This window comes from Abramis brama, assembly GCF_963993115.1.
Source record: "Abramis brama genome assembly, chromosome: 4".
Classification (NCBI taxonomy): Eukaryota; Metazoa; Chordata; class Actinopteri; order Cypriniformes; family Leuciscidae; genus Abramis; species Abramis brama.
Genome location: NC_139966.1, coordinates 41,507,772 through 41,534,268, shown reverse-complemented (window position 1 = coordinate 41,534,268; position 26,497 = coordinate 41,507,772). Strand labels below are relative to the sequence as shown.

At 39.3% G+C, this 26,497-nt stretch overlaps 1 protein-coding gene across 2 annotated transcripts in view; it reads left to right on the top strand.

The window, feature by feature from the left end:
* nav3 (neuron navigator 3) overlaps window positions 1-26,497 on the top strand; it is a 150,926-nt gene that overhangs the window by 17,549 nt on the left and 106,880 nt on the right. The window contains exon 1 of one of the 2 annotated variants that reach the window (XM_084110694.1): window positions 20,245-20,380. The exons of the other annotated variant lie outside the window; for it this stretch is intronic. The gene's annotated coding sequence lies outside the window, so the exon portion shown is untranslated. Of the gene's footprint in view, window positions 1-20,244; window positions 20,381-26,497 lie in introns of those variants that run through there. 2 annotated transcript variants of the gene reach the window in all.

Sequence of the window (26,497 nt, the reverse complement as noted above, 5' to 3'; positions counted from 1 at the left end):
TTGACATTCCCACATTGAGAGCCGGTTTGATGATAGTTATGCAATATCATCTGGCAGAGAGAGTGTGAGAGAGGGTAGGAAAGTTATTAGCCAACTCTTCTTTAAAACTGCTGTGATTGCATTCATGCTTTCTCTGTCCTCATTCCCACAACCCACTGTCTCACAGGAAACTATGAATCTACACAAAGTCTCAGAGGAAACACAGATCCAAATGCGTGAAAAGTTTGTTTTCTTGAATTAGCGTTGCAATAAAGTGTTTAGTATCATGTTTTACTGCTAAACTGAAGATGGTTCCTGTTGCTACTGGCTTAACTCGATTGGCCTGTACAACTTGTAAAAAATCTAAAGAACACACATTCCCAGAGAGTAGGACGCACATAAACTGCACTGTACATGTTATGCTTTTATGAAATTTGACTTCAAAGACTCTGTGTCAGCTTTGATGAAACACAAACTGCTGTCTCAGTCAAGCGTCTGGGTGATCTTGCTTTCTCGTTTTTCTCAGTTGTATCTGCCGGTGTACACTTACAGATAGATGGCAGGGTCATCCGGAGCCCTGTGTGATCTGACACTGTGGGAGAGATACTTTGATGCCACCTTCACCTTCCCACAGCTTCCAGACAAGAGTTTTCCAGTCTTTTCTTGTTCTATTAAAAGAGCATAATATATTGCCTGAAAGATAAAACAGTGCTAGTGTCTCCAGACCTGCATATTCATGTGCTTGCCAGTTTTTGTATGTGGGCCCTCTTAACAAAACTTATGTTACCATATGTAACCATCCCATATTTAGTTTGTTGTAATGCTGGAACACACAACTTGCTGGAAAACCAGGTCATAAGTTGGTCCAGGTGGGTTCTGGCACATGGTTGGTAGTTGCTGGTCCAAACTGGTCTACCAGATTAAATCAGCTTTATGAAGTTGGTCTATTAGATTAAAACCAGGTGTACCACCTCAAGTTGGGTTTCATTAGATTTCCCACATGGTATATGTACATGTAATGCCAATTGAGAGTATATTGTACATACATCTCCCCCTCAGATAAGTTTTTTTTAAAAGCCACCTGCACTCTTTTAAGGCTCTACACACAAAAAAGCCATCAATACCTGTCTGAAAAACCTGTGTGTTTGAAGTCTTATTCTTCACCTCAGCTGGAACTGATACAAATGAGCATCTCTGTTTATCTCCATCACTCCAGATAGGCAGCGATAAGCTGGAAGCCGATTAAAGACATAATAAAACCATAACCATAAGGCCGTAAAAGTGCTTTCCTTCAGATCAGTCGCTTCTGATGGGAGGAAACGATCAGCACCTGTTTGGACCAGATCCAGATTATTGTTTTCCCTGAGCTGTTGTTTATAATGGGGGCAGTACAGACTCCCGTGACCGCTCTTGTTTTTGCTTTCATGTCTCTCATGTTGTGTAAGAGGTTTATACTTGCTGGAAATCAGCCAGAAACATGAAGAGTGAGACTGAAACTTTGAACTGCTAAGTGTTGTCCTTTGTCTTTCAAGTGTTTGTTAGTGGTAATTTCCCTTCTGATCCACCACCTGTATGCACCGTTTCTCAAACTTGTGGGAGGATTTGTCAAAAACGATGTGAAAACATTCTTGGATTTGGAGGTAGTCAGGATCCTAATGTATTATACATTAGACCAGGGATTTCTCTTTAGTTTATCTATATCTTGGAGTTTCTCAATACTGTTGGGCTCCTTAGAGGCAGAGAAGGAGGAAGAGGAGTGGGAGGAAGGGTAGTTAGTTTGGGGTCAGCTGAGGGAGCTGGCCGAGGTCATGTGAACGGCGAAGAGAGAAGGATCCAAGAGGATTCTTTTTGGAAGATTGTCTGAGAGGATTCTTTTTGGAAAAACATCCCCCAGACTGTTACTGTGGTTTTGAATTGTTCGGAGAGTTTTAGTGCGCCATGAGCTTGCTGTCTACCTGAGTGGAACATGGCCTGTAATCATGTGGTTTCGGCTTGCGGTCCACTGATTAATTCACTTGATCCACTTGGATTAGCAAGTAGTGTGACTTTGCAACTAAGGCACTAGAGAATAGTTTATGAGTGTGACTATATGTGGGTCTCTATGTGCTTTGCTTGTATTTCTTGTGAGTGTATGTTCGGAAAAGCATACTACTAATTGTATTTATGTACTATTTAGTATGTGCATTGTGTTTGCATTCTAATGTAGAACACACTAAAATGTATATCCCATTTGCCATTCTGACCTTTTTTTAACCATGATCTTTTTCTTGACTCAGTTTTCATTCAGACTGCTAAAAGATATAGATATATGTAGTAAATAGTAACATGTACTCTAGTATTCCATTCTTATCATTAGGAAAGGACCAAAAAGGACAACAACACGGCCCAATCAAACATCCATCCACAAGCATCTTATTAACAGATCTCAGTTCTCTCAGAGGAGCACCTGATGCACGGCTCATCAGGAACAAATCCCCATCAACTCCCACTCACTCCCTCATTTCCTCCTGATAAACAGATTCAAGACTCTTTCTCTCTCTCTTATCTTCTGATACACAGCACTGATGCTGTTCGCTCATCAGGAAGGAAGTTCACTCCTCTGTTACCGTAGCGACCACGTGCGTAAAGCCCTAGTAATCTAGTGACACACTGAGCTGATTGTATCTGTGGCTCTGAATTCAATTAGCCATTGCTGCTGCAATAAGATAACCTGCTCTATCATTGCTTAAGAAAACAGAGAGCTGCTGTCTTAGACTGCATTGGTTATACTGTTTAAGACTCAAGATGACTGATAAGACACTCACTTGCAATTGCCATCAATGGAGATTGTGTCTTACTACAGCAGTAAAACTCTATTTGTCCATGTTGTTGTGTTTCGATAAAAATCTTGACCTGTTATACTAATTAAACTCTGTTAGTTGCGGAAATTAACCTGATAGATCAGAGCAGTTTTGGTCTAATGTCATTTCCTCTGCAGGAGACTGATATCCTGTCCATGTTAACATCTACTGACTTCACTCTGCTTCCTCCATACATTGCAGACCCTCCTGATTGTCTTCACATGCTCATTCACTGACATTTGCTCTCCGTTACATTCCCAGTGAGCTGCATCCCCTCATTAAATATATATATATATATATATATATATATATATATATATATATATATATATATATATATGCAAACTTGGGCACCCCCAGGATAGTGCTTGGGGGTCCACAGAAAATTTGGTAAGAACAAAAGGGCTTTTAAACACATTATTACTGTTTCATTTTTCTTAATTCTTTTAAAAGATTGGTTGGGAATTATGAGATGTATTGTGATTTATTTTATTCTATTGACAACCCTCATTTTCAGCAGTGAGAAATGCTACATTGTGTATACTGCATAAATTATGTATAAATCACAATAGAAATACTTCATACATTTTCAGTTCATCTGTTTTTTTCATAGTTCTATGTAAAAAATGTTTGGGGGAAAATTATATAAATAATGATATAATAATATTTTTAAATATTAATTAAATATGTAATAATATTCTTTGGTTTCAGTACAATGACACTATAAAAGCTAATTATTTGTGCTTAAGGAAGAGGGTCCCTCACAAAGGAATCATCCATTTTGGGGGTCCTTACCATAAAAAAAAAATAAAAAAAATCCTTTGTGTAAAAGATAATGACAGTGAAGAAATGGAGATTGATGAAGTTTTGATAGGTCACATTCCAGATATATTAGAGATGAAATAAAGAAGATAAAGTTAGAGCAGAGCTTGTTTGGTGGTCCTATCTTAAATCGTTTGCATGTGCTGATTGTGGGAGCACAGACATGGTGGTTCACCTCTCACTGTCCACAACTGCTGATAAATGATGTGAAAGTTCATGATACAAACTCTTAGATCTTCTAACTTAATCCATCCAACGAGAGACCGCGAGTGAAAGTTTAACAGGTATCTGCCTGCTGAGACCATATTTAACCTATGAGGTGCTTCTGCAGCTCACCGAAGTAGCAGGTCTTAGACGGTGAGGGAGATGAATGAATGCAGAAGTCAAACAGAGAGGAGATAAGGCTAATATTTACAATGAGAGCCCAGCCCAAGGCCGCATACCTGCCATGCTCATCTGACCTCAGGGGGCGTGTAGGGGGGTTTGGGATTCTGAGGAAAAGAGACAGGAGATCATTACTGCCTCAGAGGCACTGGGGATATTTAGCAGAGCTCCATACAGACACACAAAGTTGAATGTGTGTCAGTTGTATTGCTGATATGAACAATGTGAGGAGCAGTGCAGTCTTTATCTAAAGTACTTAATCACTGAATAAACTGTAGGTTTTTTTTCTCCTCTCATGTAATTCAGTCATTGTGCATTTTCACTTTTGACCTTTTTTTAGTCTTATTTTGGAGAAAAGGAAAGGCAGACAGGAAAATTAGCATTTTAGATTAAACAGATCCCTCTTCCTAGACAATTTTTTTATTTTTTTTATTATATATGGTTCTTAAACTTGATATTAATTTGATGTCATCACAATATGATGACGGCCTTGCAAGCGCACTTCCTTCCTATGAAAGGTAGCTATATATGAATTGGTATAGCTATTCATATATAAATACAATTTAGTATTTATTTATTTCCATGTGGACCCCGAGCACCCTCTTGCATTCCCCAGTAAAAAAAAAATTGTAACCAGATGGTTTTCTAAAGACCTATATATTTAAATTATAATATTAAAAGTTAAAGAGGTTCATTTTTTTGGTGCTCTTTGAAAACTGGTAATAGTACCATAACAGATTAGGATTCATTTTAATTTATGGTGCTCAAAAAAGCCACAGGCCATGTCCTGAGTAGAATCTGATAGCGATATTGTGTTCGGGGCTTTTTGTCCATGTTTTCTTGCACACATGATCACAGAGGAAATCGGGCATGGCACTTGTGAAGAATTATACGGAGAGTTTCCCAGCGCGGATGACTCTGCTCTGCTTCTGCGTTCAGGGCACATTTAAAACAATGCAGCAGGTGCAGAGTCTTCTATGAGCCGTGAGGTGCGAAATATCAAGTTTGTGTGGGAGAACTGCGGGTCTGTATGGAGCTACAGCACTTTTATCAGGTGCACTAATATGTAGAATAGGAATGACAAATGCTTTGCCCATGTGTGATATGTCATATTATGAAAGAAACAGAGTTTTGTCAGCAGTGTGTGTGAGTGTATGTGTGTGTGTTTCAGGGGTAAGATGGGTTTGTGGTGACAAGGGCATTACCCCTACGGCAGCAAAATATCACTTTTCTGCCCATTGGGAAGAATTACCGACATGAACCACAGAAACCAGCAGTCGGGTTTGAGTTACAGGCAGCAGATTTAAAGGTCTTTTCTGAGCAGGCTGTATCATTTACAAAGCATTCCCCAGGACTGCATTTTTATCGGTCAGTATGACTCATGAGTTGGGCCAGAGAGCAGATATTCACAGAGCCACTGTTAATGCATGTTGTTTAGAGATTTTTTTTTTTTTAAAGTCTGTGCCAGTTTACATCGCCAGAGATGAACGTTTTTGGTTTTGTGGTAATTAGTGGTTTCTCTCTCTCAGAAAATCATCACGCTCTTAAAAAGTTTCTTTTATTTGCCGTTTCGTGTTCAAAGAGGCCAGAGTTAGAGTCTGATGAATGACTTTAAAGCGACCAAAATACATATGTTAGAAAAACCTCCAACAGAGCCGCCTAAAAGCAGTACATGACCCAGTGAAAAAGGGGGGAAAATGATAAAAGCGTGAGAAAAGAAACTAAAAAAGAATAAACGAAAAGAACAAACAAACTAAAGTCATTTCGTTTGTTTAACGTTGCTGCTGTGTTGTGGATGGTTTTTGTGGGTGTTGTTATGTGATTCTAAATGAATTTTAGTAGGGTGTTCTGGATGGTAGCGAGGTGGTTAATCACTAGTCCAAACAGTCTTTAGTCTCATCCCTAAATATGGCTCAGTTCAGTGGGACTTTTTTACCCTTTTTATTGTCTACCAAGCGAAAAATGAAAGTCTGAATACGCAGGAAAGTAATTTACGTTTAATAGTAGTGATGCACTGAATGTTGTTTTTTTTTTTTACGAAACTGAAATTACAGTTGTCATTTAGTGGAAAACTCAAACTGAAAATAAAGGTCTGGTAACTGGGTAATTCTGAGGTGATAAATTAAAGGTGCAGTATGCGATCTCACAGAATTGTTGTTGAACACTGTTGATATTTGAAATCAACCCAAACAAACCCACCTCCTCTCTTCAATGCTCCGCCTCCAAAATTCACAAACACTTTACAGCCCGGACTTAACCGCCTCGCTCTGAGCTGGTCTCGAACCCCAATCGCCGGCATGCGAGGCTGGTGTGCTAACAAGGATGCTTAACACCGCATTCTCTAATCTAGTGTCACTAGCTGGCCTCCGTTACACACACAATACAAGACTGGATGTCTATTTATCATAGCAGAAGCGAAGCAAACGAAAAATGAAGCAAAGATGATGAACGAACGACAGGGAAGCACAAAAAAAGGACATACAGTACACAAGAGTAAAGAGTTGGTTGTTAGTCACCAGCAATTCCGCAGCTCCAGACAAACAATGACACTCAAAACTGTCCTGGAAAGCTTTTATAATATTGACGCAGGTCATAAAGCTCTTGCCTGATCATAACCATTCTTTTTCCAGTGATATTCCTCTGAGATTTTCTCTTTTGTATTGTCTGTCATCTCTCTTTCAACAGTCTTTCTTCAAATCTCCCTCTTGCTCACTCTCTCTCCTCCACCATCATACTCCCCCTAATGCTGATTGGCTACACGTTTGTTGTGGTGCTCGGTCAGACAACTTTTCAACAGCCTTTTTCAAAAATCGCTTACTGCACCTTTAAGGGGCTGTTTACATGACACCATTTTCATGCATATTATGTGTTTAGTCTATAGGCAAATGTCTTCTCCTGTATGAGCATGTTAAATTTAATGGCCATTGGCCAGTGAATCCAGACAGACACTTCTAAACTACACAGACACCGCCTGCCTCTCTGTCCTCCTTCTCTGTCTCTCACACACACTCTTTGTCCTTAGGCTTCTATCAGAGCTAATGGATGTATTTCTCAAGAGCCTTTGTTTGATGACTCCAGTGATGCCCCACTTTTCAAATTGCGAGCGACTGTCACTTTCCACGGCTATTTGGATTGGATAGACGTGCAGTCAGACTTGCCACAAAAGATGCTCTGCAGCATCGCTCCATCATTCCAGCTTCATTTATATCAAACAGACATTTACAGGCTATTAGCCTGCGCCACCATATCACTAGGATATTTACTGGTGCATCCGGAGCAAATCGGTAATAAAGTAATCATACAAAATCACACGGGCCGCTCGCCTGCTGCGTCAGTGCCTGTCGCTATGTGAGAACTTAATAGGAAGGGAAAGGCGATCTCTCCCTCTAAAGCTCGTGCCCCGCCGCCGACAGATTGAGATGCTAAATCAAAAACACGCTTTGCTTCTTCTTCTTTGCAAAGAAAGAAAGAAAGAAGAAAGAAACGCAGGAAGGGCTAGCTGGAAAATCGATTGCTTCTGTGGCTCACGTTTCCAGTTGTATCGGAGTGAAAGAGAGAGAGAGAGAGAGAGAGAGACTGAAAGAGAGAGAGAAAGAAAGAAAGCAGTCTGGGATGAGACGGCTTTTATATCATATTATGTCACCAGACGACTCAGCACCTGATTCTCTCATCAGCTTACCAGACAAACCCCCTCCCTCCTATTGCTCTTTCCCATTTTTTTCTTTCTCTCTGTTAGATGGGAGAGTACACATGCTGGCCTAGTGCCCTGAATAGCACACTATATAGTGAATAAAGAAGTTTATGGTTTATTTTTATTGTGTCAAACTATATCAAGTTTTGAGTTCAGTATATAACATAATTAAAGAAATATTCTGGGATCAGGAAAAATTAAGCTAAGTGAACCGCATTTTTGGTATAAATACCACAAACAATTAATTTTCACTCGATCTGGGTTACAGTGAGACACTTACAATGAAAGTGAATGGGGCCAATTCGCAAACTTTAGAATACTCTCTCTTTAAATATTAAGAAAAAGGAAAAAGAAAAGAAAACTTTTTTTGAATAAAGTTATATCCAATTTTGATCGCCATTACAACTTAACAGTGTAACTCTAACAAAACTGTTGATTTAATTGATTTAAACAGCTTTGTAGCTTAAATAATACACTAGTTTTTATGATACACTAATTAATGTACAGTAAGTGCTTTTATAAAAGTTCACTTCACATTTCTGCTTTTAAAATCTGCAAAAATTGGTCCTACACTAAAAAGGTTGAAGGATTTACTTTAAAACAATTTTTACTCAGAAATTGCTAGTAAATTTCACAAAGAATTACAAAGAAAATATGCCGAACAACTGTAAATGTGACCGCACCTTTACAATATGTGCCAGTTGTTGTTGTTTTTGTTGTTTGCCTATCACACTTCAGAAGACCTCCCCTGCCTTGACCTGGCCGCAGTCTCACCTGTGTTCTCAGTAATGGAGTGAGATGAGACTGTCTTCATGAATTTGATATTTAAGTTGGAGAAGACGGTAAAGTAATAATACAGAGATGTAGACCTTCATCTCTCTCTGTCATTTTTTTCCACATGAATTTTATAGTCTCTTTTGTTTCCATGGTGATGCAGTGTGTCGGCACAGTGAGGTTAAGGACAGTTGCACTGCCTCATTTTCTGTCAATCACTGTCATTCTTTCATTCAGCTCATTGTCCAACGTCATCATTCAAATACAGGTCAGGTTCACATTTACAAAAGAATCAAGACGCGATGTGCTCTTCATGAAGGACAGGTGTGTGTGTGTGTGTGTGTGTGTGTGTGTGTGTGTGTGTGGTGGGCTTGTGTTTGAAAATTATTCACATAGTGAACATCCAGATGCACATGCTGAGCAGCTAAATGCACTGACGGAGGGAAATTGTCTGAATTTTTTTATTGATTCTTTTGTTCATTTATTCATTCGTTTTACATCTGTTTCTTTGCTCATTCATTTATTGATACATTCATTAATTAATCTGATTGTTCATTCGTTTGTTTATTTATTCATTTGTTTATCAGTTTGTTTGTTACACTCATTCATTCATTTCCTCAGTCATTGATTCATTTGTTTGTTCATTCGTGAGTTGGTTTGTTAGTCCATTCGTTCGTTCGTTCGTTCGTTCGTTCATTCACGAGTTAGATTGTTTGTTCATTCATTCATTCATTCATTCATTCATTCATTTATGAGTTGGTTTGTTAGACCATTCATGTATTCATTCATTCATGAGTTGGTCTGTTTGTTCACTCATTCATTCATTCATTCATGAGTTGGTCTGTTTGTCCATTCATTCATTCATGAGTTGGTCTTTTTGTTCACTCATTCATTCATTCATGAGTTGGTCTGTTTGTCCATTCATTCATGAGTTGGTCTGTTTGTTCACTCACTCACTCATTCATTCATGAGTTGGTCTGTTAGTCAATTCATTCATTCATGAGTTGGTTTGTTAGTCCGTTCATTCATTCATTCATGAGTTGGTCTGTTAGTCAATTCATTCATTCATGAGTTGGTTTGTTAGTCCGTTCATTCATTCATGAGTTGGTCTGTTAGTTCATTCATTCATTCATGAGTTGGTCTATTAGTTCACTCATTCATTCATTCCTGAGTTGGTCTGTTAGTTCATTCATTCATTCATTCATGAATTGGTCTGTTAGTTCACTCATTCATTAATTCTTGAGTTGATCTGTTAGTCCATTCTTTTGTTCATTCATGAGTTGGTTTGTTAGTCAATTCATTCATTCATTCGTGAGTTGGTTTGTTAGTCCGTTCATTCATTCATGAGTTAGTTTGTTAGTCCAATTATTCATTCATGAGTTGGTCTGTTAGTTAATTGATTCATTCATGAGTTGGTCTGTTAGTTCACTCATTCATTCATTCATTCATTCATTCATGAGTTGGTCTGTTAGTCCAGTCATTCGTTCATTCATGAGTTGGTTTGTTATTCCGTTAATTCATTCACTCATGAGTTGGTTTGTTAGTCCGTTCATTCATTTATGAGTTAGTTTGTTAGTCCAATTACTCATTCATGAGTTGGTTTGTTAGTCCTTTCATTCATTCATGCTCATGTTGTCTGTGCATTCCTGTAGATCTGGCAGTGACAAATTCTCTTGAGATCTGGAGTGACAGATATTTGGACCCAAATGTCATGATGAAAATCCAGTCTTTTTTCCTCTCTCTTTAATGTATTCAGCATTCAGGCATATATCAAGTTAAAGATCATTAATCAAGCCCATAACTGAAAAATGACTAATAGTTAATCAACATGCTTGTGTATTCCATGTACTCAACAGGACTCATTCGAAAAATGTGTTTATTTAGTTTCAGCCACGTGGTCAGGAAAGCTGGAATATTATTTAAGCTTTTCATTCAGCTGTGACGGCCTACGATTCTCAGAGTTTAACTCCAGGGGAGGGTTTTGGGTCAGTGCAAAGGCTACAAAGGGCCACTGAGAAGTTCTCAACACCCGACCAGCTGAACTGACAAGTCATTACTGTTGTAATTTTAGATCTTAGGTTTTTTTTCGCTGGGACTGCAGAGTTGACTGCGGGTCTAGACCGACAGCAAATAGAGAAGGCCAAAGATTAAGAGTGGATATAGTGTCTTCAGATCCAAACGCTGGAGAGCTCAGGATGAGTGTGTGTGTGTGTCTGTGTGTGTTCAAGACAAAGTGAATTGTGTTTAATCTGCCAATATAGCATACAACTTGGACAACTCTCCTTCACCTTCAACCTTTCCGGATTAGAGAAAGAAGTGTGTAGGTGTGTGTGTGGGGCCTTTTAGCAACAGGCCATTAACTAATATCAATGGTGTGGCCATTGTATCCTATCTACTAAGTGTGTGTGTCGCCCAGGGCATGACTACTGCAGTTCACTCTGGAAGAAATATAATAATTTGAAAAGTTAGTAGACCTTTAGGATGGGGGGAGCGAGAAAAAGACAGAAAGAGCTGTTGCCAGGGTTCTTTTAAAAGTACTGATGTGATTTGTGATGCTCGATTTTTTAGCCAGATAAGGGGGGCTCTTGCCATCTCAATTTCCCCACCTGCCAAATGCAGAAAGAAGGAAAAGAAGAAAGATTTTTGGGGGATTTCCCCCTCGGGTTTCATCTTCTGACAGCCCTCTCTTTAGATAGTACACATCTCCAAAGTCATTGCTCTGTGAGCCACATCATATTAGAGGTCTGAAGTAGTTGCTGTGTGTTTTAGTGTCTTGGGGCAAATTGTATTTCTAAGACACAGTTGAACAATAGAGACAGAGGAAGAAAAAGCGATGGGGGAAAGTCACAGACAAAACTTTAACTTTAACTTTAACTTAAACTCTTAAAACTTTTTTGACTCATCTCTTAGTTTGTAAAGTCAAGCAAAAGTCCTGTGTACGGTAAAGCACAACTGCAATGAAAGTCTATGAAGCAAGCCATTGCACTGCAGGATACCACTAGAACATTGAATGAGTTAGCTATTTTTCATACATTTACATACATTTTACAATACATTTTCTATTAATTTATTTATACTTTTTTGTGGTAATCAAAAGAATGACTCAGAAGCTCTCAATAGTCCTTGTTTTGAACATTCATTTCAAGTGACTCAGAATCTTCTTTTTCCCTCTAGCAGAAAGTTTGGCCTTTATAAACGTCCTTGAAGTGATCATAAGACTGGGTTTCCCTCTTCCCGTTCCCCTGACAGGTGTGCACTCATGTGCCTGTGTGTTTCCCCTCTCCTTTCCTGGGATGATATTGTTATTATAGCTGTGCTGAGTGAAGGAGTGGAAGGCTGAGCCATGTGCCAACTAGAGCAAAAGCTTTGAGTTGAGCGGAGGAGGGAATTTCATGCAGGAAAGCTGGTGAAGCAGTTCTCAAGGCATTTTCAAAAAGCGTCCCAGGGAAATCCTGAACGACTGCAGGGCTCGAGAAATCTGACCTCTGATAGTCACATGACTCAGATAGCGGGAAGTGTGGTTGAACCTGAATGAGTCAGCATTGATTAAAGGCAGAGGAAAAACCTAAAATAAAGCAAACACATAAAAAATCAGTAGCTGTCACTTACCAGTGATGAATCACAGTATGTCAGACATGAGTAACACGCACACTCATTCACTGGCAGATGTTTCAAACATCCAAAAAAGAAGCTTTTACTGTAAATGGCATCATTATGGATTACATAAATTAAATTGATGTGACACAGTCGACTAAAACTTTGTGTCTACCAGCCACTGATTTAGAGTCTTAGTGCCGACTCATACTATCCATCAACACACATACAAAATCGGTCTGGCTTCTGTCCTTTGTATGTGGAGTAATGTTGTCCTTGATGACAACATTAGCTGTTCAATCATGACGTCAGTTTTTAGCCCGACCCGGAAGGCTAATCCGCCTTGGGTTCCCTCAGGAATATCTAATGGGTTTTTAGAATAGCAGGTTTCTTTGTAGAAACGGGTGTTTTTAAAGCCATTTAAAAGCATTGTTTTGAAACCATTGCATACTTTAAAACTGTACGTTTCTACATAAGGACTACAATAGTTGTCTGATTTATCATGCACATGAACTGACATCTTTGTGGTAGGTGTAGTTCTTTTGTAGCAACTTGTAAGCAACTTATACTTGCAGTGGTTTCAAAACATGGCTTTTAAATGGTTTCTATAAAAGGACTACAACAGTTATGCGATTCATCAAGCATATAAACTGACAACTTCCAGGTAGATGTACTGTAGTCCTTATGTAGAAACTTGTTTGAAAGTGGGGTTTTAAAATCCATGTTTAAGGTGTGACAGTGTATTATTTATGTTATAAGACAAATCTACCTTTAAGTTACATTAAAGGCAACATGAAATTACTTAACAGTTTTTTTTATTGAAACAGGGAACATTTTGGGACAGGGAATATTGATATTCTCATTCCGGAGAGCATTTGCTTGTATAAAAATCTGTGTAATGTAAGAAGAATGAATCAATATCTTCATCCCTTTTTTCAGAAAGAGAGAGACGGTAATTTTTAATTGTGCTAAAAGTAAATTTTGTCAGCAAGTACACTAGCATCTGAATGGTCTCAAAACTGATGCACATGGACTTAAAGCCACAAAACTCTAATTTTGATTTAATTGGGTCTTTAATCACAGACCTTTAACCACAAACTGAACAGCTCTGTAACAAAGTGTGTGTGTGTGCGTGTGTGTGGACTGGAGGTCAGAGCAAATCCAAACTCAACCCCACTCTCGCTGTCAGTATGAATGATGACATAACCCACGGCTCTGATAGGCGGTCGTTCTAACGTGATGAAAGCGTGTTTTATTGGTTCATAGTGTCTGAAGCGCAGAGATATACAGCACTGCTATACGGCAAGGCTTCTGTCTCAAATTGTAGCCATTATTCTTTGTGTTTGGTTTCACTCTCCAATGACTCATAAGTGAATGAAAATGACTCAGCATATTTTGGTTTCCTGCTTGTTAAATTCCGGTGAGGCTAAAATTCCAAGCTTTTTCTCCCTCCGTTAGATGCATCACAGGATTGAGTGAAAACGGGGCCCTCTAGTGGGAGCTGCCGGTAGTGGGTTTCAAGCAGACAGTCAGGCTCCAAGCAGTCCGGGTGAAGATGCAAATCAAAAAGCCATTAGAGAAAGCCAGTGAGTTAAATCACATTTGTGAAGGTTGCACAGATTGATTTACATAGAGAGCAAACGTGTCTCCTGAATTCAAAGTAACCATAATCCCACTCTCTGTGTCCATGGAACATGAGGACGTCAAGTGCTCAAATGACCAGCCAAATCACCAGACTCATAATTATTGATTATTAAACCAATTAAAGTTAAGTCAATGTGACGGGAATGTCAGACTGCAGCAAATTCCTTGTAGATGAAAAAAAGCCCCATCTGTATTAAATATTAGTTTAGTGCCACGTCAAAACCAAAGATGAGCTCTGGGTTTGACACTTATCATGTGGCATCCCTCTTGCATCATGGTTATATGAAAATCAGGGGGTTTTGGGTACAGAAATACACATGGTAACTACATTACCTATAATTCCTCACATCCAAACATTATTGGTTAACGGCAGATGGGATGCAGTTCAGTTAACTGGCAGCGGACTTTGACTTTTTCAAGGCTTCATTTTATGAAAGTACTAGTGCATTAAATCTAATCAGTAACCTTTCCATGTTTCTACAAGTGGTTTAACTGCAAGGGAATGTGTGTGTGGAAGAGAAAAAAAAGTCAAATATATGAAAAACAGAGTGATATCATATATTTCACCATACACAAGGTCACAGGTTCATGCCAGCATTGAGTGTGCTGTTGTTTTGGTGTGTGTCACTGCTTCTCCACAGGCTTTGACTCACCTTTCACTCACGGGTGAGCATGAGGCCAGACTTAATTGAACACTAGCAGGAAGCGTGACTAATTACCCACAGGAAGAAGCAATGCTGCAATCGCTGCTCTTCCAAATGCAATACATTCTCACTGATACCCACTTATGGGATGTCAAGTCAGACTACTGATACTGGAACATGAGTGTGTGCTGACTCACCTGGACCGGACCCCCTCCTCCGCTTTTCCACAGTCATCCTGCATTAACAAAGGATGGCTTGTACAGTTTTTTCATTTATTTGTTAAATACAGATAAAAGCCTATTATCCTACTGGCATTTTTGATGCAAGATGATGATAATGTTAATGAGATGCAAATCTAGGTCTCCGTTTTAAATTCTAGAGAGCTACCTACATAGGCAGCTGCCGCCTTAGTTCGCAACAGCAAATGGACCTTATAAGTGACTGCTCTACAGACCACACAAAATCATGTGAAGCACAAGGAGGCATGATTCAAAATTGATTGAAAAGCCCCATCTGTATCAAATATTAGTTTAGCACCACATCAAATCCAAAGATGAACTCAAGCATAAATACACATGGTAACTACATTACCGATAATTCCTCACATCCTAAAACTATTGGTTTATGATATCAGGGCAGATGGGATGCAGTTCAGTTAGGCAGCAGCCTTCTAAGTTCACAACATCAATGGGACCTTATAAAGTGACTGATTTAGAACGCTACATAGACCACACACATTGCAAGGAGACGCAACTCAAAATTGATTACAATAGAGTTTGACAAAAGCATGTTGCTTAACTAATATTGTACTCCAAAAAAAATAAAAATAATAATAATAGTACTGAATGAAATATACTCTACTGTTCAATAGTTTAGGGTCAGTAAGATTTATTATTATTATTATTATTATTGAATGTCTCATATGCTCAGCAAGGCTGTATTTATTTGATTTAAAATACAGTAAAAACAGTAATGTTGTGAAATATTATTATAATTTGAAAATCTGTTTTGAAAAACATAATTTATTCCTGTGATGGCATCATGGCAAAGCTGAATTTTCAGCATCATTACTCCAGTCTTCAATGTCGCAAACTCCAGTCTTTATTGTCATTTTTGATCAATTTATTGCATCCTTATTGAATAAAACCAGGCAGCATAATGTTGCATCCTACTTTTTGGCCTTTAAAAACAGCCTTCATGTTGGGAGCGTTTCTATGAAATCTTAAATGTTGTCTAGATAGGCAGCTCACTTGTATTTGGAACACAGCTAATGTCGCTACCCCATCCTCCTACACATCAGTCGCTAGTTGCAGTCTAGCTGGTGCTCAGTAACGAGTTGATGGAGGCTAATTACACGTTTGCTATTTACTTTTCTAAACTGGGTAATTTACTTAGTGAAGGTGGCTCTTACAGGTCTACTGCTAATTATAGAGACATGCTGAGAGACAGGAATAGCTTTGTGTCGCTAAGAGACAAAGGGGTTGCTAGTAGAGCTTAGATGCTATTTCTTAGGCCAGATCCAGCAAAGCTACACATATACACACATACAGTACGCAGATGAATAGTGTTTAGTCAGATAAAATAGTGAGTTTAGATGTCTTACACCCCAACGTTTTGAGTAACACTTTCAATTAACTGTGTACAAATGCAGTGCCAATGTGTTGTTTACTTTCTATGCATTGATAATGATACACCTTAATACATTTTATGTTATCCTAAATACTTGTAAATACTTATTGATTAGTAATTTGACTTCTAAAGAGTATAAGGCATTATAGCACATACTCAACACCACATTTGAGTGTTAAAATGCAGTGTACTCTCTGAATGTAAAAATACAAGTATTATAATGTATTACCTTGCAGCTACAATTATTCATGACAAAATAAACCATATTACAATGTCTCCTGTAATGCATTATGAATACATGTAATGCATTATATATAGACTACAGGCATCATAGAAAGTGTTACTGAGTGTTGCTGCATCTCAGTGCTGCATTCCACCTTGAGACGACATAATTATTTAAAGGTTTAGATGGTTAAGCTCTATTTCACACCAGATCCCAATGGATATAATTTTCGAATGTAGTTCTCATTATTTCTTTCTGCTGAATCAAATGTGCTTACTAATTAGATGACAGATATTTCTCTGGAAACGCTGCCTGTTTTAGTAATGACATGTTTTGAAAAGGGGCAGGCCGAGGGAGATTCCTCTCTTCAACAACAGTGGGAGTAAGTGTGACCACATTGTAGGTCATAATAAGAAATATCTCGCTGTGTTTATTATGATTTCTGTGGTAACTGGTTGAATGGCGGAGAGCTATCACTCAAACTCAGCCAAGGTCAGTTTTGTCATGGAAACTTTTGACTTGCGACCTAAAATCTGGTCCTCATTGCCCTTTGTTATGGTCAAGATCTGCCACTTAGGCAGGAAGAGACATATAAAGCAACCAACCACTGTTTAAGTTTTTGTTCATGACCCTGGAAGTTGCGTAGAACCAGCTCATCACATTCGGTCAAATCAACTTTTGTCATTTGTGTGAGCAGTATTCATCAGAGAGTCAGTGAATAGACTGTGAATGGCCTAGGAACATTGTGTCCTTCACTGTTTGTGCTCTAGAAATGCAGAACTCCCTTCAGCTTCCTGTAACTCCTGAAAGTCACTTCAAGAATACGGCTTATGTACTTTCTTCCCACGTTTCTATCCCCAGTTTTTTTCATCTCTGTATCTTTCTGTCCCTTCTTCTTGCTTTCTCTCTCTTCACTTCATCTGATTGACAACTGCAAGAGAATTTAAGAGACTCGCTCCCCTGCCGTGAGGTCCTTCATATCTTCGTTCCAGCTCTCATCAAACGAGATCTCTTTGTTGGCATATGTCTGTGTAACAACGGAAAACTTTCCAATTCCAATTATTCTCAAAGTTGATTCTCATTGGATTTGCATTTTGACAATACAACATTGTTACATATTTTTAATTACTGTATAATAAAAATAAATAATTACTGTATTAATTTACATTCTTTCATATTTTTCCCCTGTAATATAGCAATCTATATTTTTTCTGCATTGTAATTTAATACTTATTTAGTAAGTTAGTTAGCTCTTGCCATGTATGTGTGGGAAAAGGACGCACCTGATGTTTTATAGACAAACTACATGCATATGCATATGAGGAAAGGTATTTTATGCTTGGCAGAAGTTCCAGCCATTAACAAGTGGCAGGGTTACAAATGTGTTTGCTTTTACAACGTGTTGCATTATTTTCCACTTAAAGAGGCATTTTCCCCGTGCAGTGCTCAAAGGAGAAGAGTTTGGCTGTAGCTGTGAGTGTTTGTGGACCTTTAATGAAGTGACCATGGGGCTGACAGGTGCTATTATTGGGAACATTAAATGAGATGAAGGGCTACTGGCTCCCTTGGACAAGATAATGATGTTTGTACTGGAAAGAAGAAAACCAGGAACTGTTTAAAGTTGCTTTGAGGAGAAAGTGAACAAGGTTTGGCGTAGTGATATCTTCCAGATGTGTGCAATGGTGCAGTTTGGTTCATGCTGTAGATATCTCAAAGTGTCTACGTAGACAACCGTTTTGCATATACCATTTGAAATGGTTGTCTATGTTAAGTAGGCAGAATGTTTGTAGTATATTCCAACATAGGCTCAAAACTGCTTTCCTCATGTAAGCACCCATTCTCAATGAATTACCGCTAAGCCTTGGCTCCAACAGGGAACCTTTCATTGTTGATTATAAACAACAAAGGGACGTTTTACCATTATGTAACCTTGTTTCTCACGCATCATCGTCGTCCATTGATTTTTATGGTATTCAACACTATTCTGCGAAGATGCTTTAATTACTAAAAGCTGGAGCAGGGAATTCTCTGTTGTCTGTGCACTTTATGTTAGCTGCTCTGTGGGGATTCTCAAGGGAAACTAGACTAAATGAGTCTCTGTGCCGCTCATGAAGATTCTGATGTACGATCAACCTTCAGACAAACACAATTAACTCAATTGGCAGCTACTGACACAGATTAATTCAGGTCTCTTAATGAACCTGGTTGTCTGTTGTGTGGGTCTTCTATCAAGAGCCCATAAATGGCAAACCTGTTATCTTCCTCCATGCTGGTATTTATCTGATATACAATTAGGAGGAAGTGTATTTAGCCAGTGTATTTTCTTAAATTATGAAATTTCATCAATGGGCCAATGAGAATGTGGTCTGAAAGAGTGGGTAGGGCTCGCACCTTATTAATTTCACCGTCCCTGACACTATGAGGTCTCAACATGAAGAGCATCTCCAAATGTCAGCTGTGTGCCAAGTCAACAATGATAATGTCATGCCATGTGAGAGGAAGGGACTTTTGTTGTCTCGCTGGGTTCAACTGTGTGTGGGTGTCCTGGCTGAGAAGAGCATTTAGGAGGCACATCTTTCAATGGGACGAGGAGCAGCCAAGGGCCAGCGCGCACACAGGAAACTAGTACTGACAGCCAAACTGCCTGCACTTCCTGTCAAAGCGCACAGTGGCGTCTCATCCTTGCAGAAACGACAAACACTCTTGCCCTTCTCCGCCGAGGGTTTTGTCTGGGAGTGATGTTTGATTTACACATACACAACTGTACACACAATAAAACCCTAGTCCCCATCCTCTTCCAATCTCCCCTGAGCCAAATGAAGGAATCACAGCCATATGTCAACAGTCTGCGCTCCCATTCATGTGGCGGAACGCCGTGCCTGAGTATGAATGGAAAACTACCATGAAATCAATGGAGAAACTGCATTAAACTCAAGTGTCACACAGACTGACGGCTGGTGTGTTATGGGTAAACAGCGGTGAGCTGTGTTTGCTGCCGCCTCAGCCCTGATTCAGCAAAGTCTTGTTCATCGCTCAGTTACAATGTCATATGATGATTCCCTTTCCTCGAGGTGTCTCTCTATCCCTGAATACTGCAAACTCATTCTGTACGCTCTCTCTGCAGCCTGCCCTACCTTTATTCGATTTTTTTGTGCAAATTATGTGATTTAAAACATTCAAACACGTGACGTTCCAAACCTATATGACTTTTTTTCTGTCAGATATTTTTTTTTTAAATCACAATATTTTTTGTCTATAATAAAAGTCATTGGGGTGCAATGTTATTTTGGACTCCATTGACTTTGATTCTTAATTTGAAACTTCTTTAAAAACATTTTTAAAGTTTTTTAGTGGTAGTTTAACCTGTCTCGCACTGTTGTGCGTTGTGTATTAGTAATTAACAACATGTACTTACTATATAATTAGGGTTAGGGTTTGGTTTAGTCTTAGTTGCATGTAATTATGCATAATTGTCTGTTATTTCTACACTAAGTACATGTAACATATATAACAAGGACACTGTAAAATAAAGTGCAACTGCTTCTTTTGACTTACCAACCACTTAGAACAAGCAAGCACAATCACATTTTCTTGAGAAAAGTCTGATTTTACACTGTATTTGTATTGTAAACCTGCTGTTTAACAACTTCCTGATTTTTTTTTAGCTCTATCTCTTTTCCTTGATATTGTTTTTAGTTATTTTAATGAATTCCTCTAATAAGATATATAAAGGTTTACAGTCCCATACAGTCATATAACTCAATTTACAGCATTACACAATAGCCCTTAAGTGTTTCAGGGCCGTTAAATATTCCATATGCTTACAGAGCCCCTCATTTTTATTAAATAATACATTTACATTCCTTTTCCACTCAGTCCTGTGATTCATAATGTAAACTTCATCTAAAAGCATTCAAATAAACACCAAATACGGTCTCTGGATCATCCGCAAGGCAGTGAACTCACAGACCCCTCTGGCTTATGCATGACAGCCTTTCCCAGCAGCTGACTCCCCCTATTGACCGAGTACTGTAACTGCAGGCTTCCAGTACCTGCGCAGTTATAGGCACTGCAGACTGTAGAGAGAGCCGAACGCTGCCGTTTATCAGCGGGACACTGAGGACGGGGACAACCTGGGCTCAGATACTCTTAAGAGGTACACACACTTCACTCGAGCTTAACTCTGGCAGACTGAAACAACAGGGACTGTTGGCTGCTTCTTAGAGTCAGAGACAAAGCCTGGGGATTTGTGTTTTTGTTTGATGGATGTGTGTGTCTGGACGCATGTATGTGTGCACTGGCAACCTACTTGCGAGGGGAGGAGGCTGCTCTCATGAATGACGGCTGTAAGAGTGTATGAGTGTATGAGTGTGTGTGTGTGTGTGTGTGTGTGTGTGTGTGTGTGTGTGTGTGTGTGTGTGTGTGTGTGTGTGTGTCCGTTTAATGCTGTGTGAATGCTGAGGGTGGCATAGTTGGGTTTTACAGCGGAGTGATGCATTAGCCAAACAAGCGCTTGCTCATTAATAGAGACAAAACCACAGTGTCAGAGCTGTTGGTATGAATTGAAAATAATGGGTCGCGAGAAAAGAAACCGTGACGCATGATAAATAGCTGTGAGTGAAGTCAAGGGTTGCTAGGGCACTAGATTAATGCTGTTCAGATGGGATCCAGCAAACATCTGGGGACTGAAGAGCACCGGGACTGACTTTTGGATGTGTCATGTGAGCTTCTGCCGGTCTCGCAGTGGGAAACATCAGCAAGTTCTCCCCCTGAAATAACGGGACGGGAAACTGTTTAACCTTGGCTCGATGTACTTCCCTCCATGAAACTATCAGATTGAAAGACTGCTTTACAACCAGTTTCCTTCTGCCATAACAGTCGCTTATTTACAGCTGCAGACCGGCCCATTTCCCCCTCCCTTGTGCCTGAGTGTTAATGGCAGCATTGATTAAAGCATTTACAGTGTGCTGCTGGTTATCATGTGCATAAGAGATTCCAGCTTCTCCTCGATATATTGTACGTTGCCTATGCTGATAAAATTGTTAATGGTGGTTTTCAGATCAATCAATCTGTTTCTAAGAAAGTAAATGACTGTGGTAATGGTCCTCTCAGGGAGATTTCATCTGTATCCACTTCTGTCCTCATTAATAGGACACAGGGAGACTCCTTTAGTCGTATTTTAATGAGAACCTCCTCTTCCTGTACCTGTCATCTTTTTATTTTTAATTTTCTGTTCTTTTTGCTCATTTTTTAAGCGCCAATCTAAAGCTGAAGTGTGTAATTTCTTTGACGTAAATATATACTCTAAGTCTTATCCCAGCTTAATGTACAGAGACAACTGTGAGTAAACCAATTTCCCTGAAGAGTGAAAACACTGTATCTGTGGTGTTTTCAAAACATTGCTTTGTTTGTTTTTTACATGTATCATTTTGACAGGTGTTAGCATAATTTTAACCCTAAGTCATGAACCCCAGCTTTATTAGTCCCAAAGGTACACTATATAGAGTGAAGGGTTCTGAGGGAAAGGGTAAAAGTATTGAACAATCAACAACCAAAAGTCAATGTGTTTGGTTGTTATCTTGTTCCAGTTGGGCAATGCTGCCCAGTCCTGTTCCTTGATATCTACCTACCTGTAGAGTTCAGATCCAACCCTGATTCAACACACCTGTCTGTATTTATCAAGTGCTCCTAAAGATATCAATAAGCTGGATCAGTTGTGTTTGATCAAGGTTGGAGCTGAACTTTGCAGAACAATTAGATCTCCAGGGGCCGGTTGCACCAGCTGTGCGTAAGTTACAACTTAACCTAGTTTTGACATAAATTTATCAAAAATAAAGTAAAGTTACAACATACACACTGCAAAAAAAAAAAAAACAACAAAAATCACATTGCACCATTAAACTTAGTTGAAGCACAACTCTAGGTATAGACAAGCTCCAATCAGGAGTAGCTAACAGTTGGAATAAAAACTGCATCAATATGCTCTTGTTTTACCTGACAGACTTCAATTCTTTAGACATATATGATAATGTTGACATTTTCACACACTTACATTTTAAGAGAGAGAACATAATGTGAATAAATTACTTTGTTAGCGACTCTTCGATATGAACAAAGTACAGAGTTAGTTACAAACTAGCTAGTAGTTACTAAGCCCCAGACTTTCAATGTTCCAATTTAAGAAAGAATGGCTGGTGCAACTCAGGAATATGATTGGGCACCCCTGGCCTATACTACTGTAACTACAACAAAAAGCATGGTGGCCATTCAAATGTTGCTGTGTAGTCTGACTTGAAATAGCATTAAATAGATTTGTTTTCTTTCTGCTTTCTTTCTCATTCAATCAGCATTGCCATTGATTAGTCACATGGCATTTACAGCTCAGGTGATTGGCTAACCGATAACTTTATCAAGGATGTTTGCTCATTGTGTGCAATTTTAAATGTGAAATGTCCACTAGTCTCTTGCTTTTTCTGTTGTTTTTGCTCTCTCACACTGTCTCCCGCTTTTTCTCTCTCTATGTCGTTTTGTTCTGTCATCTTGCTTTCTCTTACCATGTCTCTCTCTGCTTTCTTTGTTGATCTTTGGGCGCTGGAGGCAATAAGAGGAAGACAGAATGATTTTTCTTTCCTTCTTTTCAAAGGTCCAGATGGACAATTTCTGCCCGTCGAGCCCATGAACAACTGTGGCACTGTGGCATCCCTAATTCTCTCTGCCCTCTGCTAGGCAGGGAAAATGGGAACGGCGTTGTGCTGCAGAGAATCAGAGAATCTCTCTTACACTCCACTTCTTTTTCTGACCTTTCAACCACTGCGTCAGTTTACCTCACGAACTCATGTTAAGCCACAGATATCTGTCTTCCTCCTACATCCTGGACCACTAGGATGAACTAAAACATCAATATCATAGCCAAACCAAAGCAGAATTAACTTGGCTTACTAGATGCTGCAGAAATGTGTATATTTTTTGCTGTTTTCTCTGCCATGACTAGAGGTGTTGGCATGTGCGGTAGTGTAGCTCTTTGTTTACTCAACTCTCGGAGGTGACTGTGGTTTGGAGTGGTGAGCTTTTGCATTGTGTTGTGTTTAAGTAGGATGGTGAGTAAAGTGTTCTTCATCACCCTGTTCTCGTTAACGACTCCTCTTCATGTGCTGAAACCACAACAGACGAAACCTTTGAACTGTGGCATCTTTGAGTGGAATGCTCCCTTTTGCCTGGCAAAGACAGAAATGTTTAATTGGTTACTGTGTTTGAGGTGGCGAGAGAGTGTGGCTGATGTTTTTATTTTATTTTATGAGGCATTATAATATGGTCTAAAATGAAATGTGAATCTATGTGAATGAAAATTCCTTTGAAATTTTACTGGGTGCGTGGGAGTAAATTACTTTTACCACTTGAAAAATCTTTCAGTGCGTCATTCATAACTTAAACATGAAGCATGGTGCAGATTATGGGGGTGTGGGGAAGTCTGACCACCCTAATTAAGGCTCAAACTGTCTAAAGCCCTCCAGGACCGAGATTGGTGAACCCTGGTCTAAAGGAAGCCAAAACAAAAGGTTTATAGCAACAGTAGGATGTTTGACCATTTTCCGCTAGGACCAAAATCAAATGGCACATTGAAAAAACAGATATGATACATGCTGTTTGGTTGATCTGAAAAAGTTGAACCTATCTGATACTCACTGTATAATTCACATACTGAAATCAAACATTACAAACAAAAGCCCCATACAGGCAACTCTATTAGTAAGAGGATGTGAGCTCTAAGAGTGTACCTTGCCACTGGAGTGCTTTTACTTAGGTGGGAAATGGAAAACCACTTGCCTTTTGCGCAATGATATCTAATCCTAAGATCACAACGAAAGAGCAGAGCTCTAAGATTTGCGACATGAGTATTTTTAGGGGCCCTAGAACAGACCCCTGAGGAGCACCATATCCAAGGAATCTTTTAGACATATTACTGAGTCACTAGGGGGTTGCATTTGCTCGAACAGACCCGGTATATTACGCAATAAATAAGGACTTTCTATTTAGTGTTCCCTGTATGCTGTTTTAACTTTCTTTTTTTTCTTTTTTTTCTGTTTCACTGGTGGTACTGTTCTGAAACTGTTATGTAAAAACGTTCATGAACCAGGACTTAATTTAAAAGATTTTAATGGTGGTTTATGAGCTCAAGATGACACCAGCCTTTAGAGAAGAATTTACAGTGAGGAAAATAAGTATTTGAACACCCTGCTATTTTGCAAGTTCTCCCACTTGGAAATCATGGAGGGGTTTGAAATTGTCATCGTAGGTGCATGTCCACTGTGAGAGACATAATCTAAAAAAAAAAAATCCAGAAATCACAATATATGATTTTTTAACTATTTATTTGTATGATACAGCTGCAAATAAGTATTTGAACACCTGTCTATCAGCTAGAATTCTGACCCTCAAAGACCTGTTAGTCTGCCTTTAAAATGTCCACCTCCACTCCATTTATTATCCTAAATTATATGCACCTGTTTGAGGTCGTTAGCTGCATAAAGACACCTGTCCACCCCATACAATCAGTAAGAATCCAACTACTAACATGGCCAAGACCAAAGAGCTGTCCAAAGACACTAGAGACAAAATTGTACACCTCCACAAGGCTGGAAAGGGCTACGGGGAAATTGCCAAGCAGCTTGGTGAAAAAAGGTCCACTGTTGGAGCAATCATTAGAAAATGGAAGAAGCTAAACATGACTGTCAATCTCCCTCGGACTGGGGCTCCATGCAAGATCTCACCTCGTGGGGTCTCAATGATCCTAAGAAAGGTGAGAAATCAGCCCAGAACTACACGGGAGGAGCTGGTCAATGACCTAAAAAGAGCTGGGACCACCGTTTCCAAGGTTACTGTTGGTAATACACTAAGACGTCATGGTTTGAAATCATGCATGGCACGGAAGGTTCCCCTGCTTAAATCAGCACATGTCAAGGCCCGTCTTAAGTTTGCCAATGACCATTTGGATGATCCAGAGGAGTCATGGGAGAAAGTCATGTGGTCAGATGAGACCAAAATATAACTTTTTGGTCATAATTCCACTAAACGTGTTTGGAGGAAGAAGAATGATGAGTACCATCCCAAGAACACCATCCCTACTGTGAAGCATGGGGGTGGTAGCATCATGCTTTGGGGGTGTTTTTCTTCACATGGGACAGGGCGACTGCACTGTATTAAGGAGAGGATGACCGGGGCCATGTATTGCGAGATTTTGGGGAACAACCTCCTTCCCTCAGTTAGAGCATTGAAGATGGGTTGAGGCTGGGTCTTCCAACATGACAATGACCCGAAGCACACAGCCAGGATAACCAAGGAGTGGCTCTGTAAGAAGCATATCAAGGTTCTGGCGTGGCCTAGCCAGTCTCCAGACCTAAACCCAATAGAGAATCTTTGGAGGGAGCTCAAACTCCGTGTTTCTCAGCGACAGCCGAGAAACCTGACTGATCTAGAGAAGATCTGTGTGGAGGAGTGGGCCAAAATCCCTCCTGAAGTGTGTGCAAACCTGGTGAAAAACTACAGGAAATGTTTGACCTCTGTAATTGCAAACAAAGGCTACTGTACCAAATATTAACATTGATTTTCTCAGGTGTTCAAATACTTATTTGCAGCTGTATCATACAAATAAATAGTTAAAAAATCATACATTGTGATTTCTAGATTTTTTTTTTTAGATTATGTCTCTCACAGTGGACATGCACCTACGATGACAATTTCAGACCCCTCCATGATTTCTAAGTGTGAGAACTTGCAAAATAGCAGGGTGTTCAAATACTTATTTTCCTCACTGTACATTTTGAAAAGTTAATTTGTTGTAAGTAGCTACCCGTTATCTGTGTAATCCACATCTGATTAAACGGATCAGCTGTGTCACAATGTCATGCTAGGGCTGGATTCTATCCAGTAGAAAATCCAGATAAGCTGTTAAAGGGGACATATCATGCCAAATGCACTTTTTTAGCCCTTAAATGCATTTTGTTGTATATTTGGAGTGTTTAGAAGTACAGAAAATTTGAAATTATTCTCTTCAGGTGCTTCGTTGATATCTTTATATTCTGTTTTGGTCATATTTTTCAACCTGTTCCGATTTTTCTGTTATCTATGACGTTTTTTGACCTATTACGTCACAGTATTTGCAGCGGAACTGCCAAATAAGGACATTGACTTCCGGCCCAACACTTCGAGCAATCCGCCATTTTTATTTCTCGCTGCAATTTTGTAGTCCAAGCTAAAGGATGCAGAAGTTACGAGA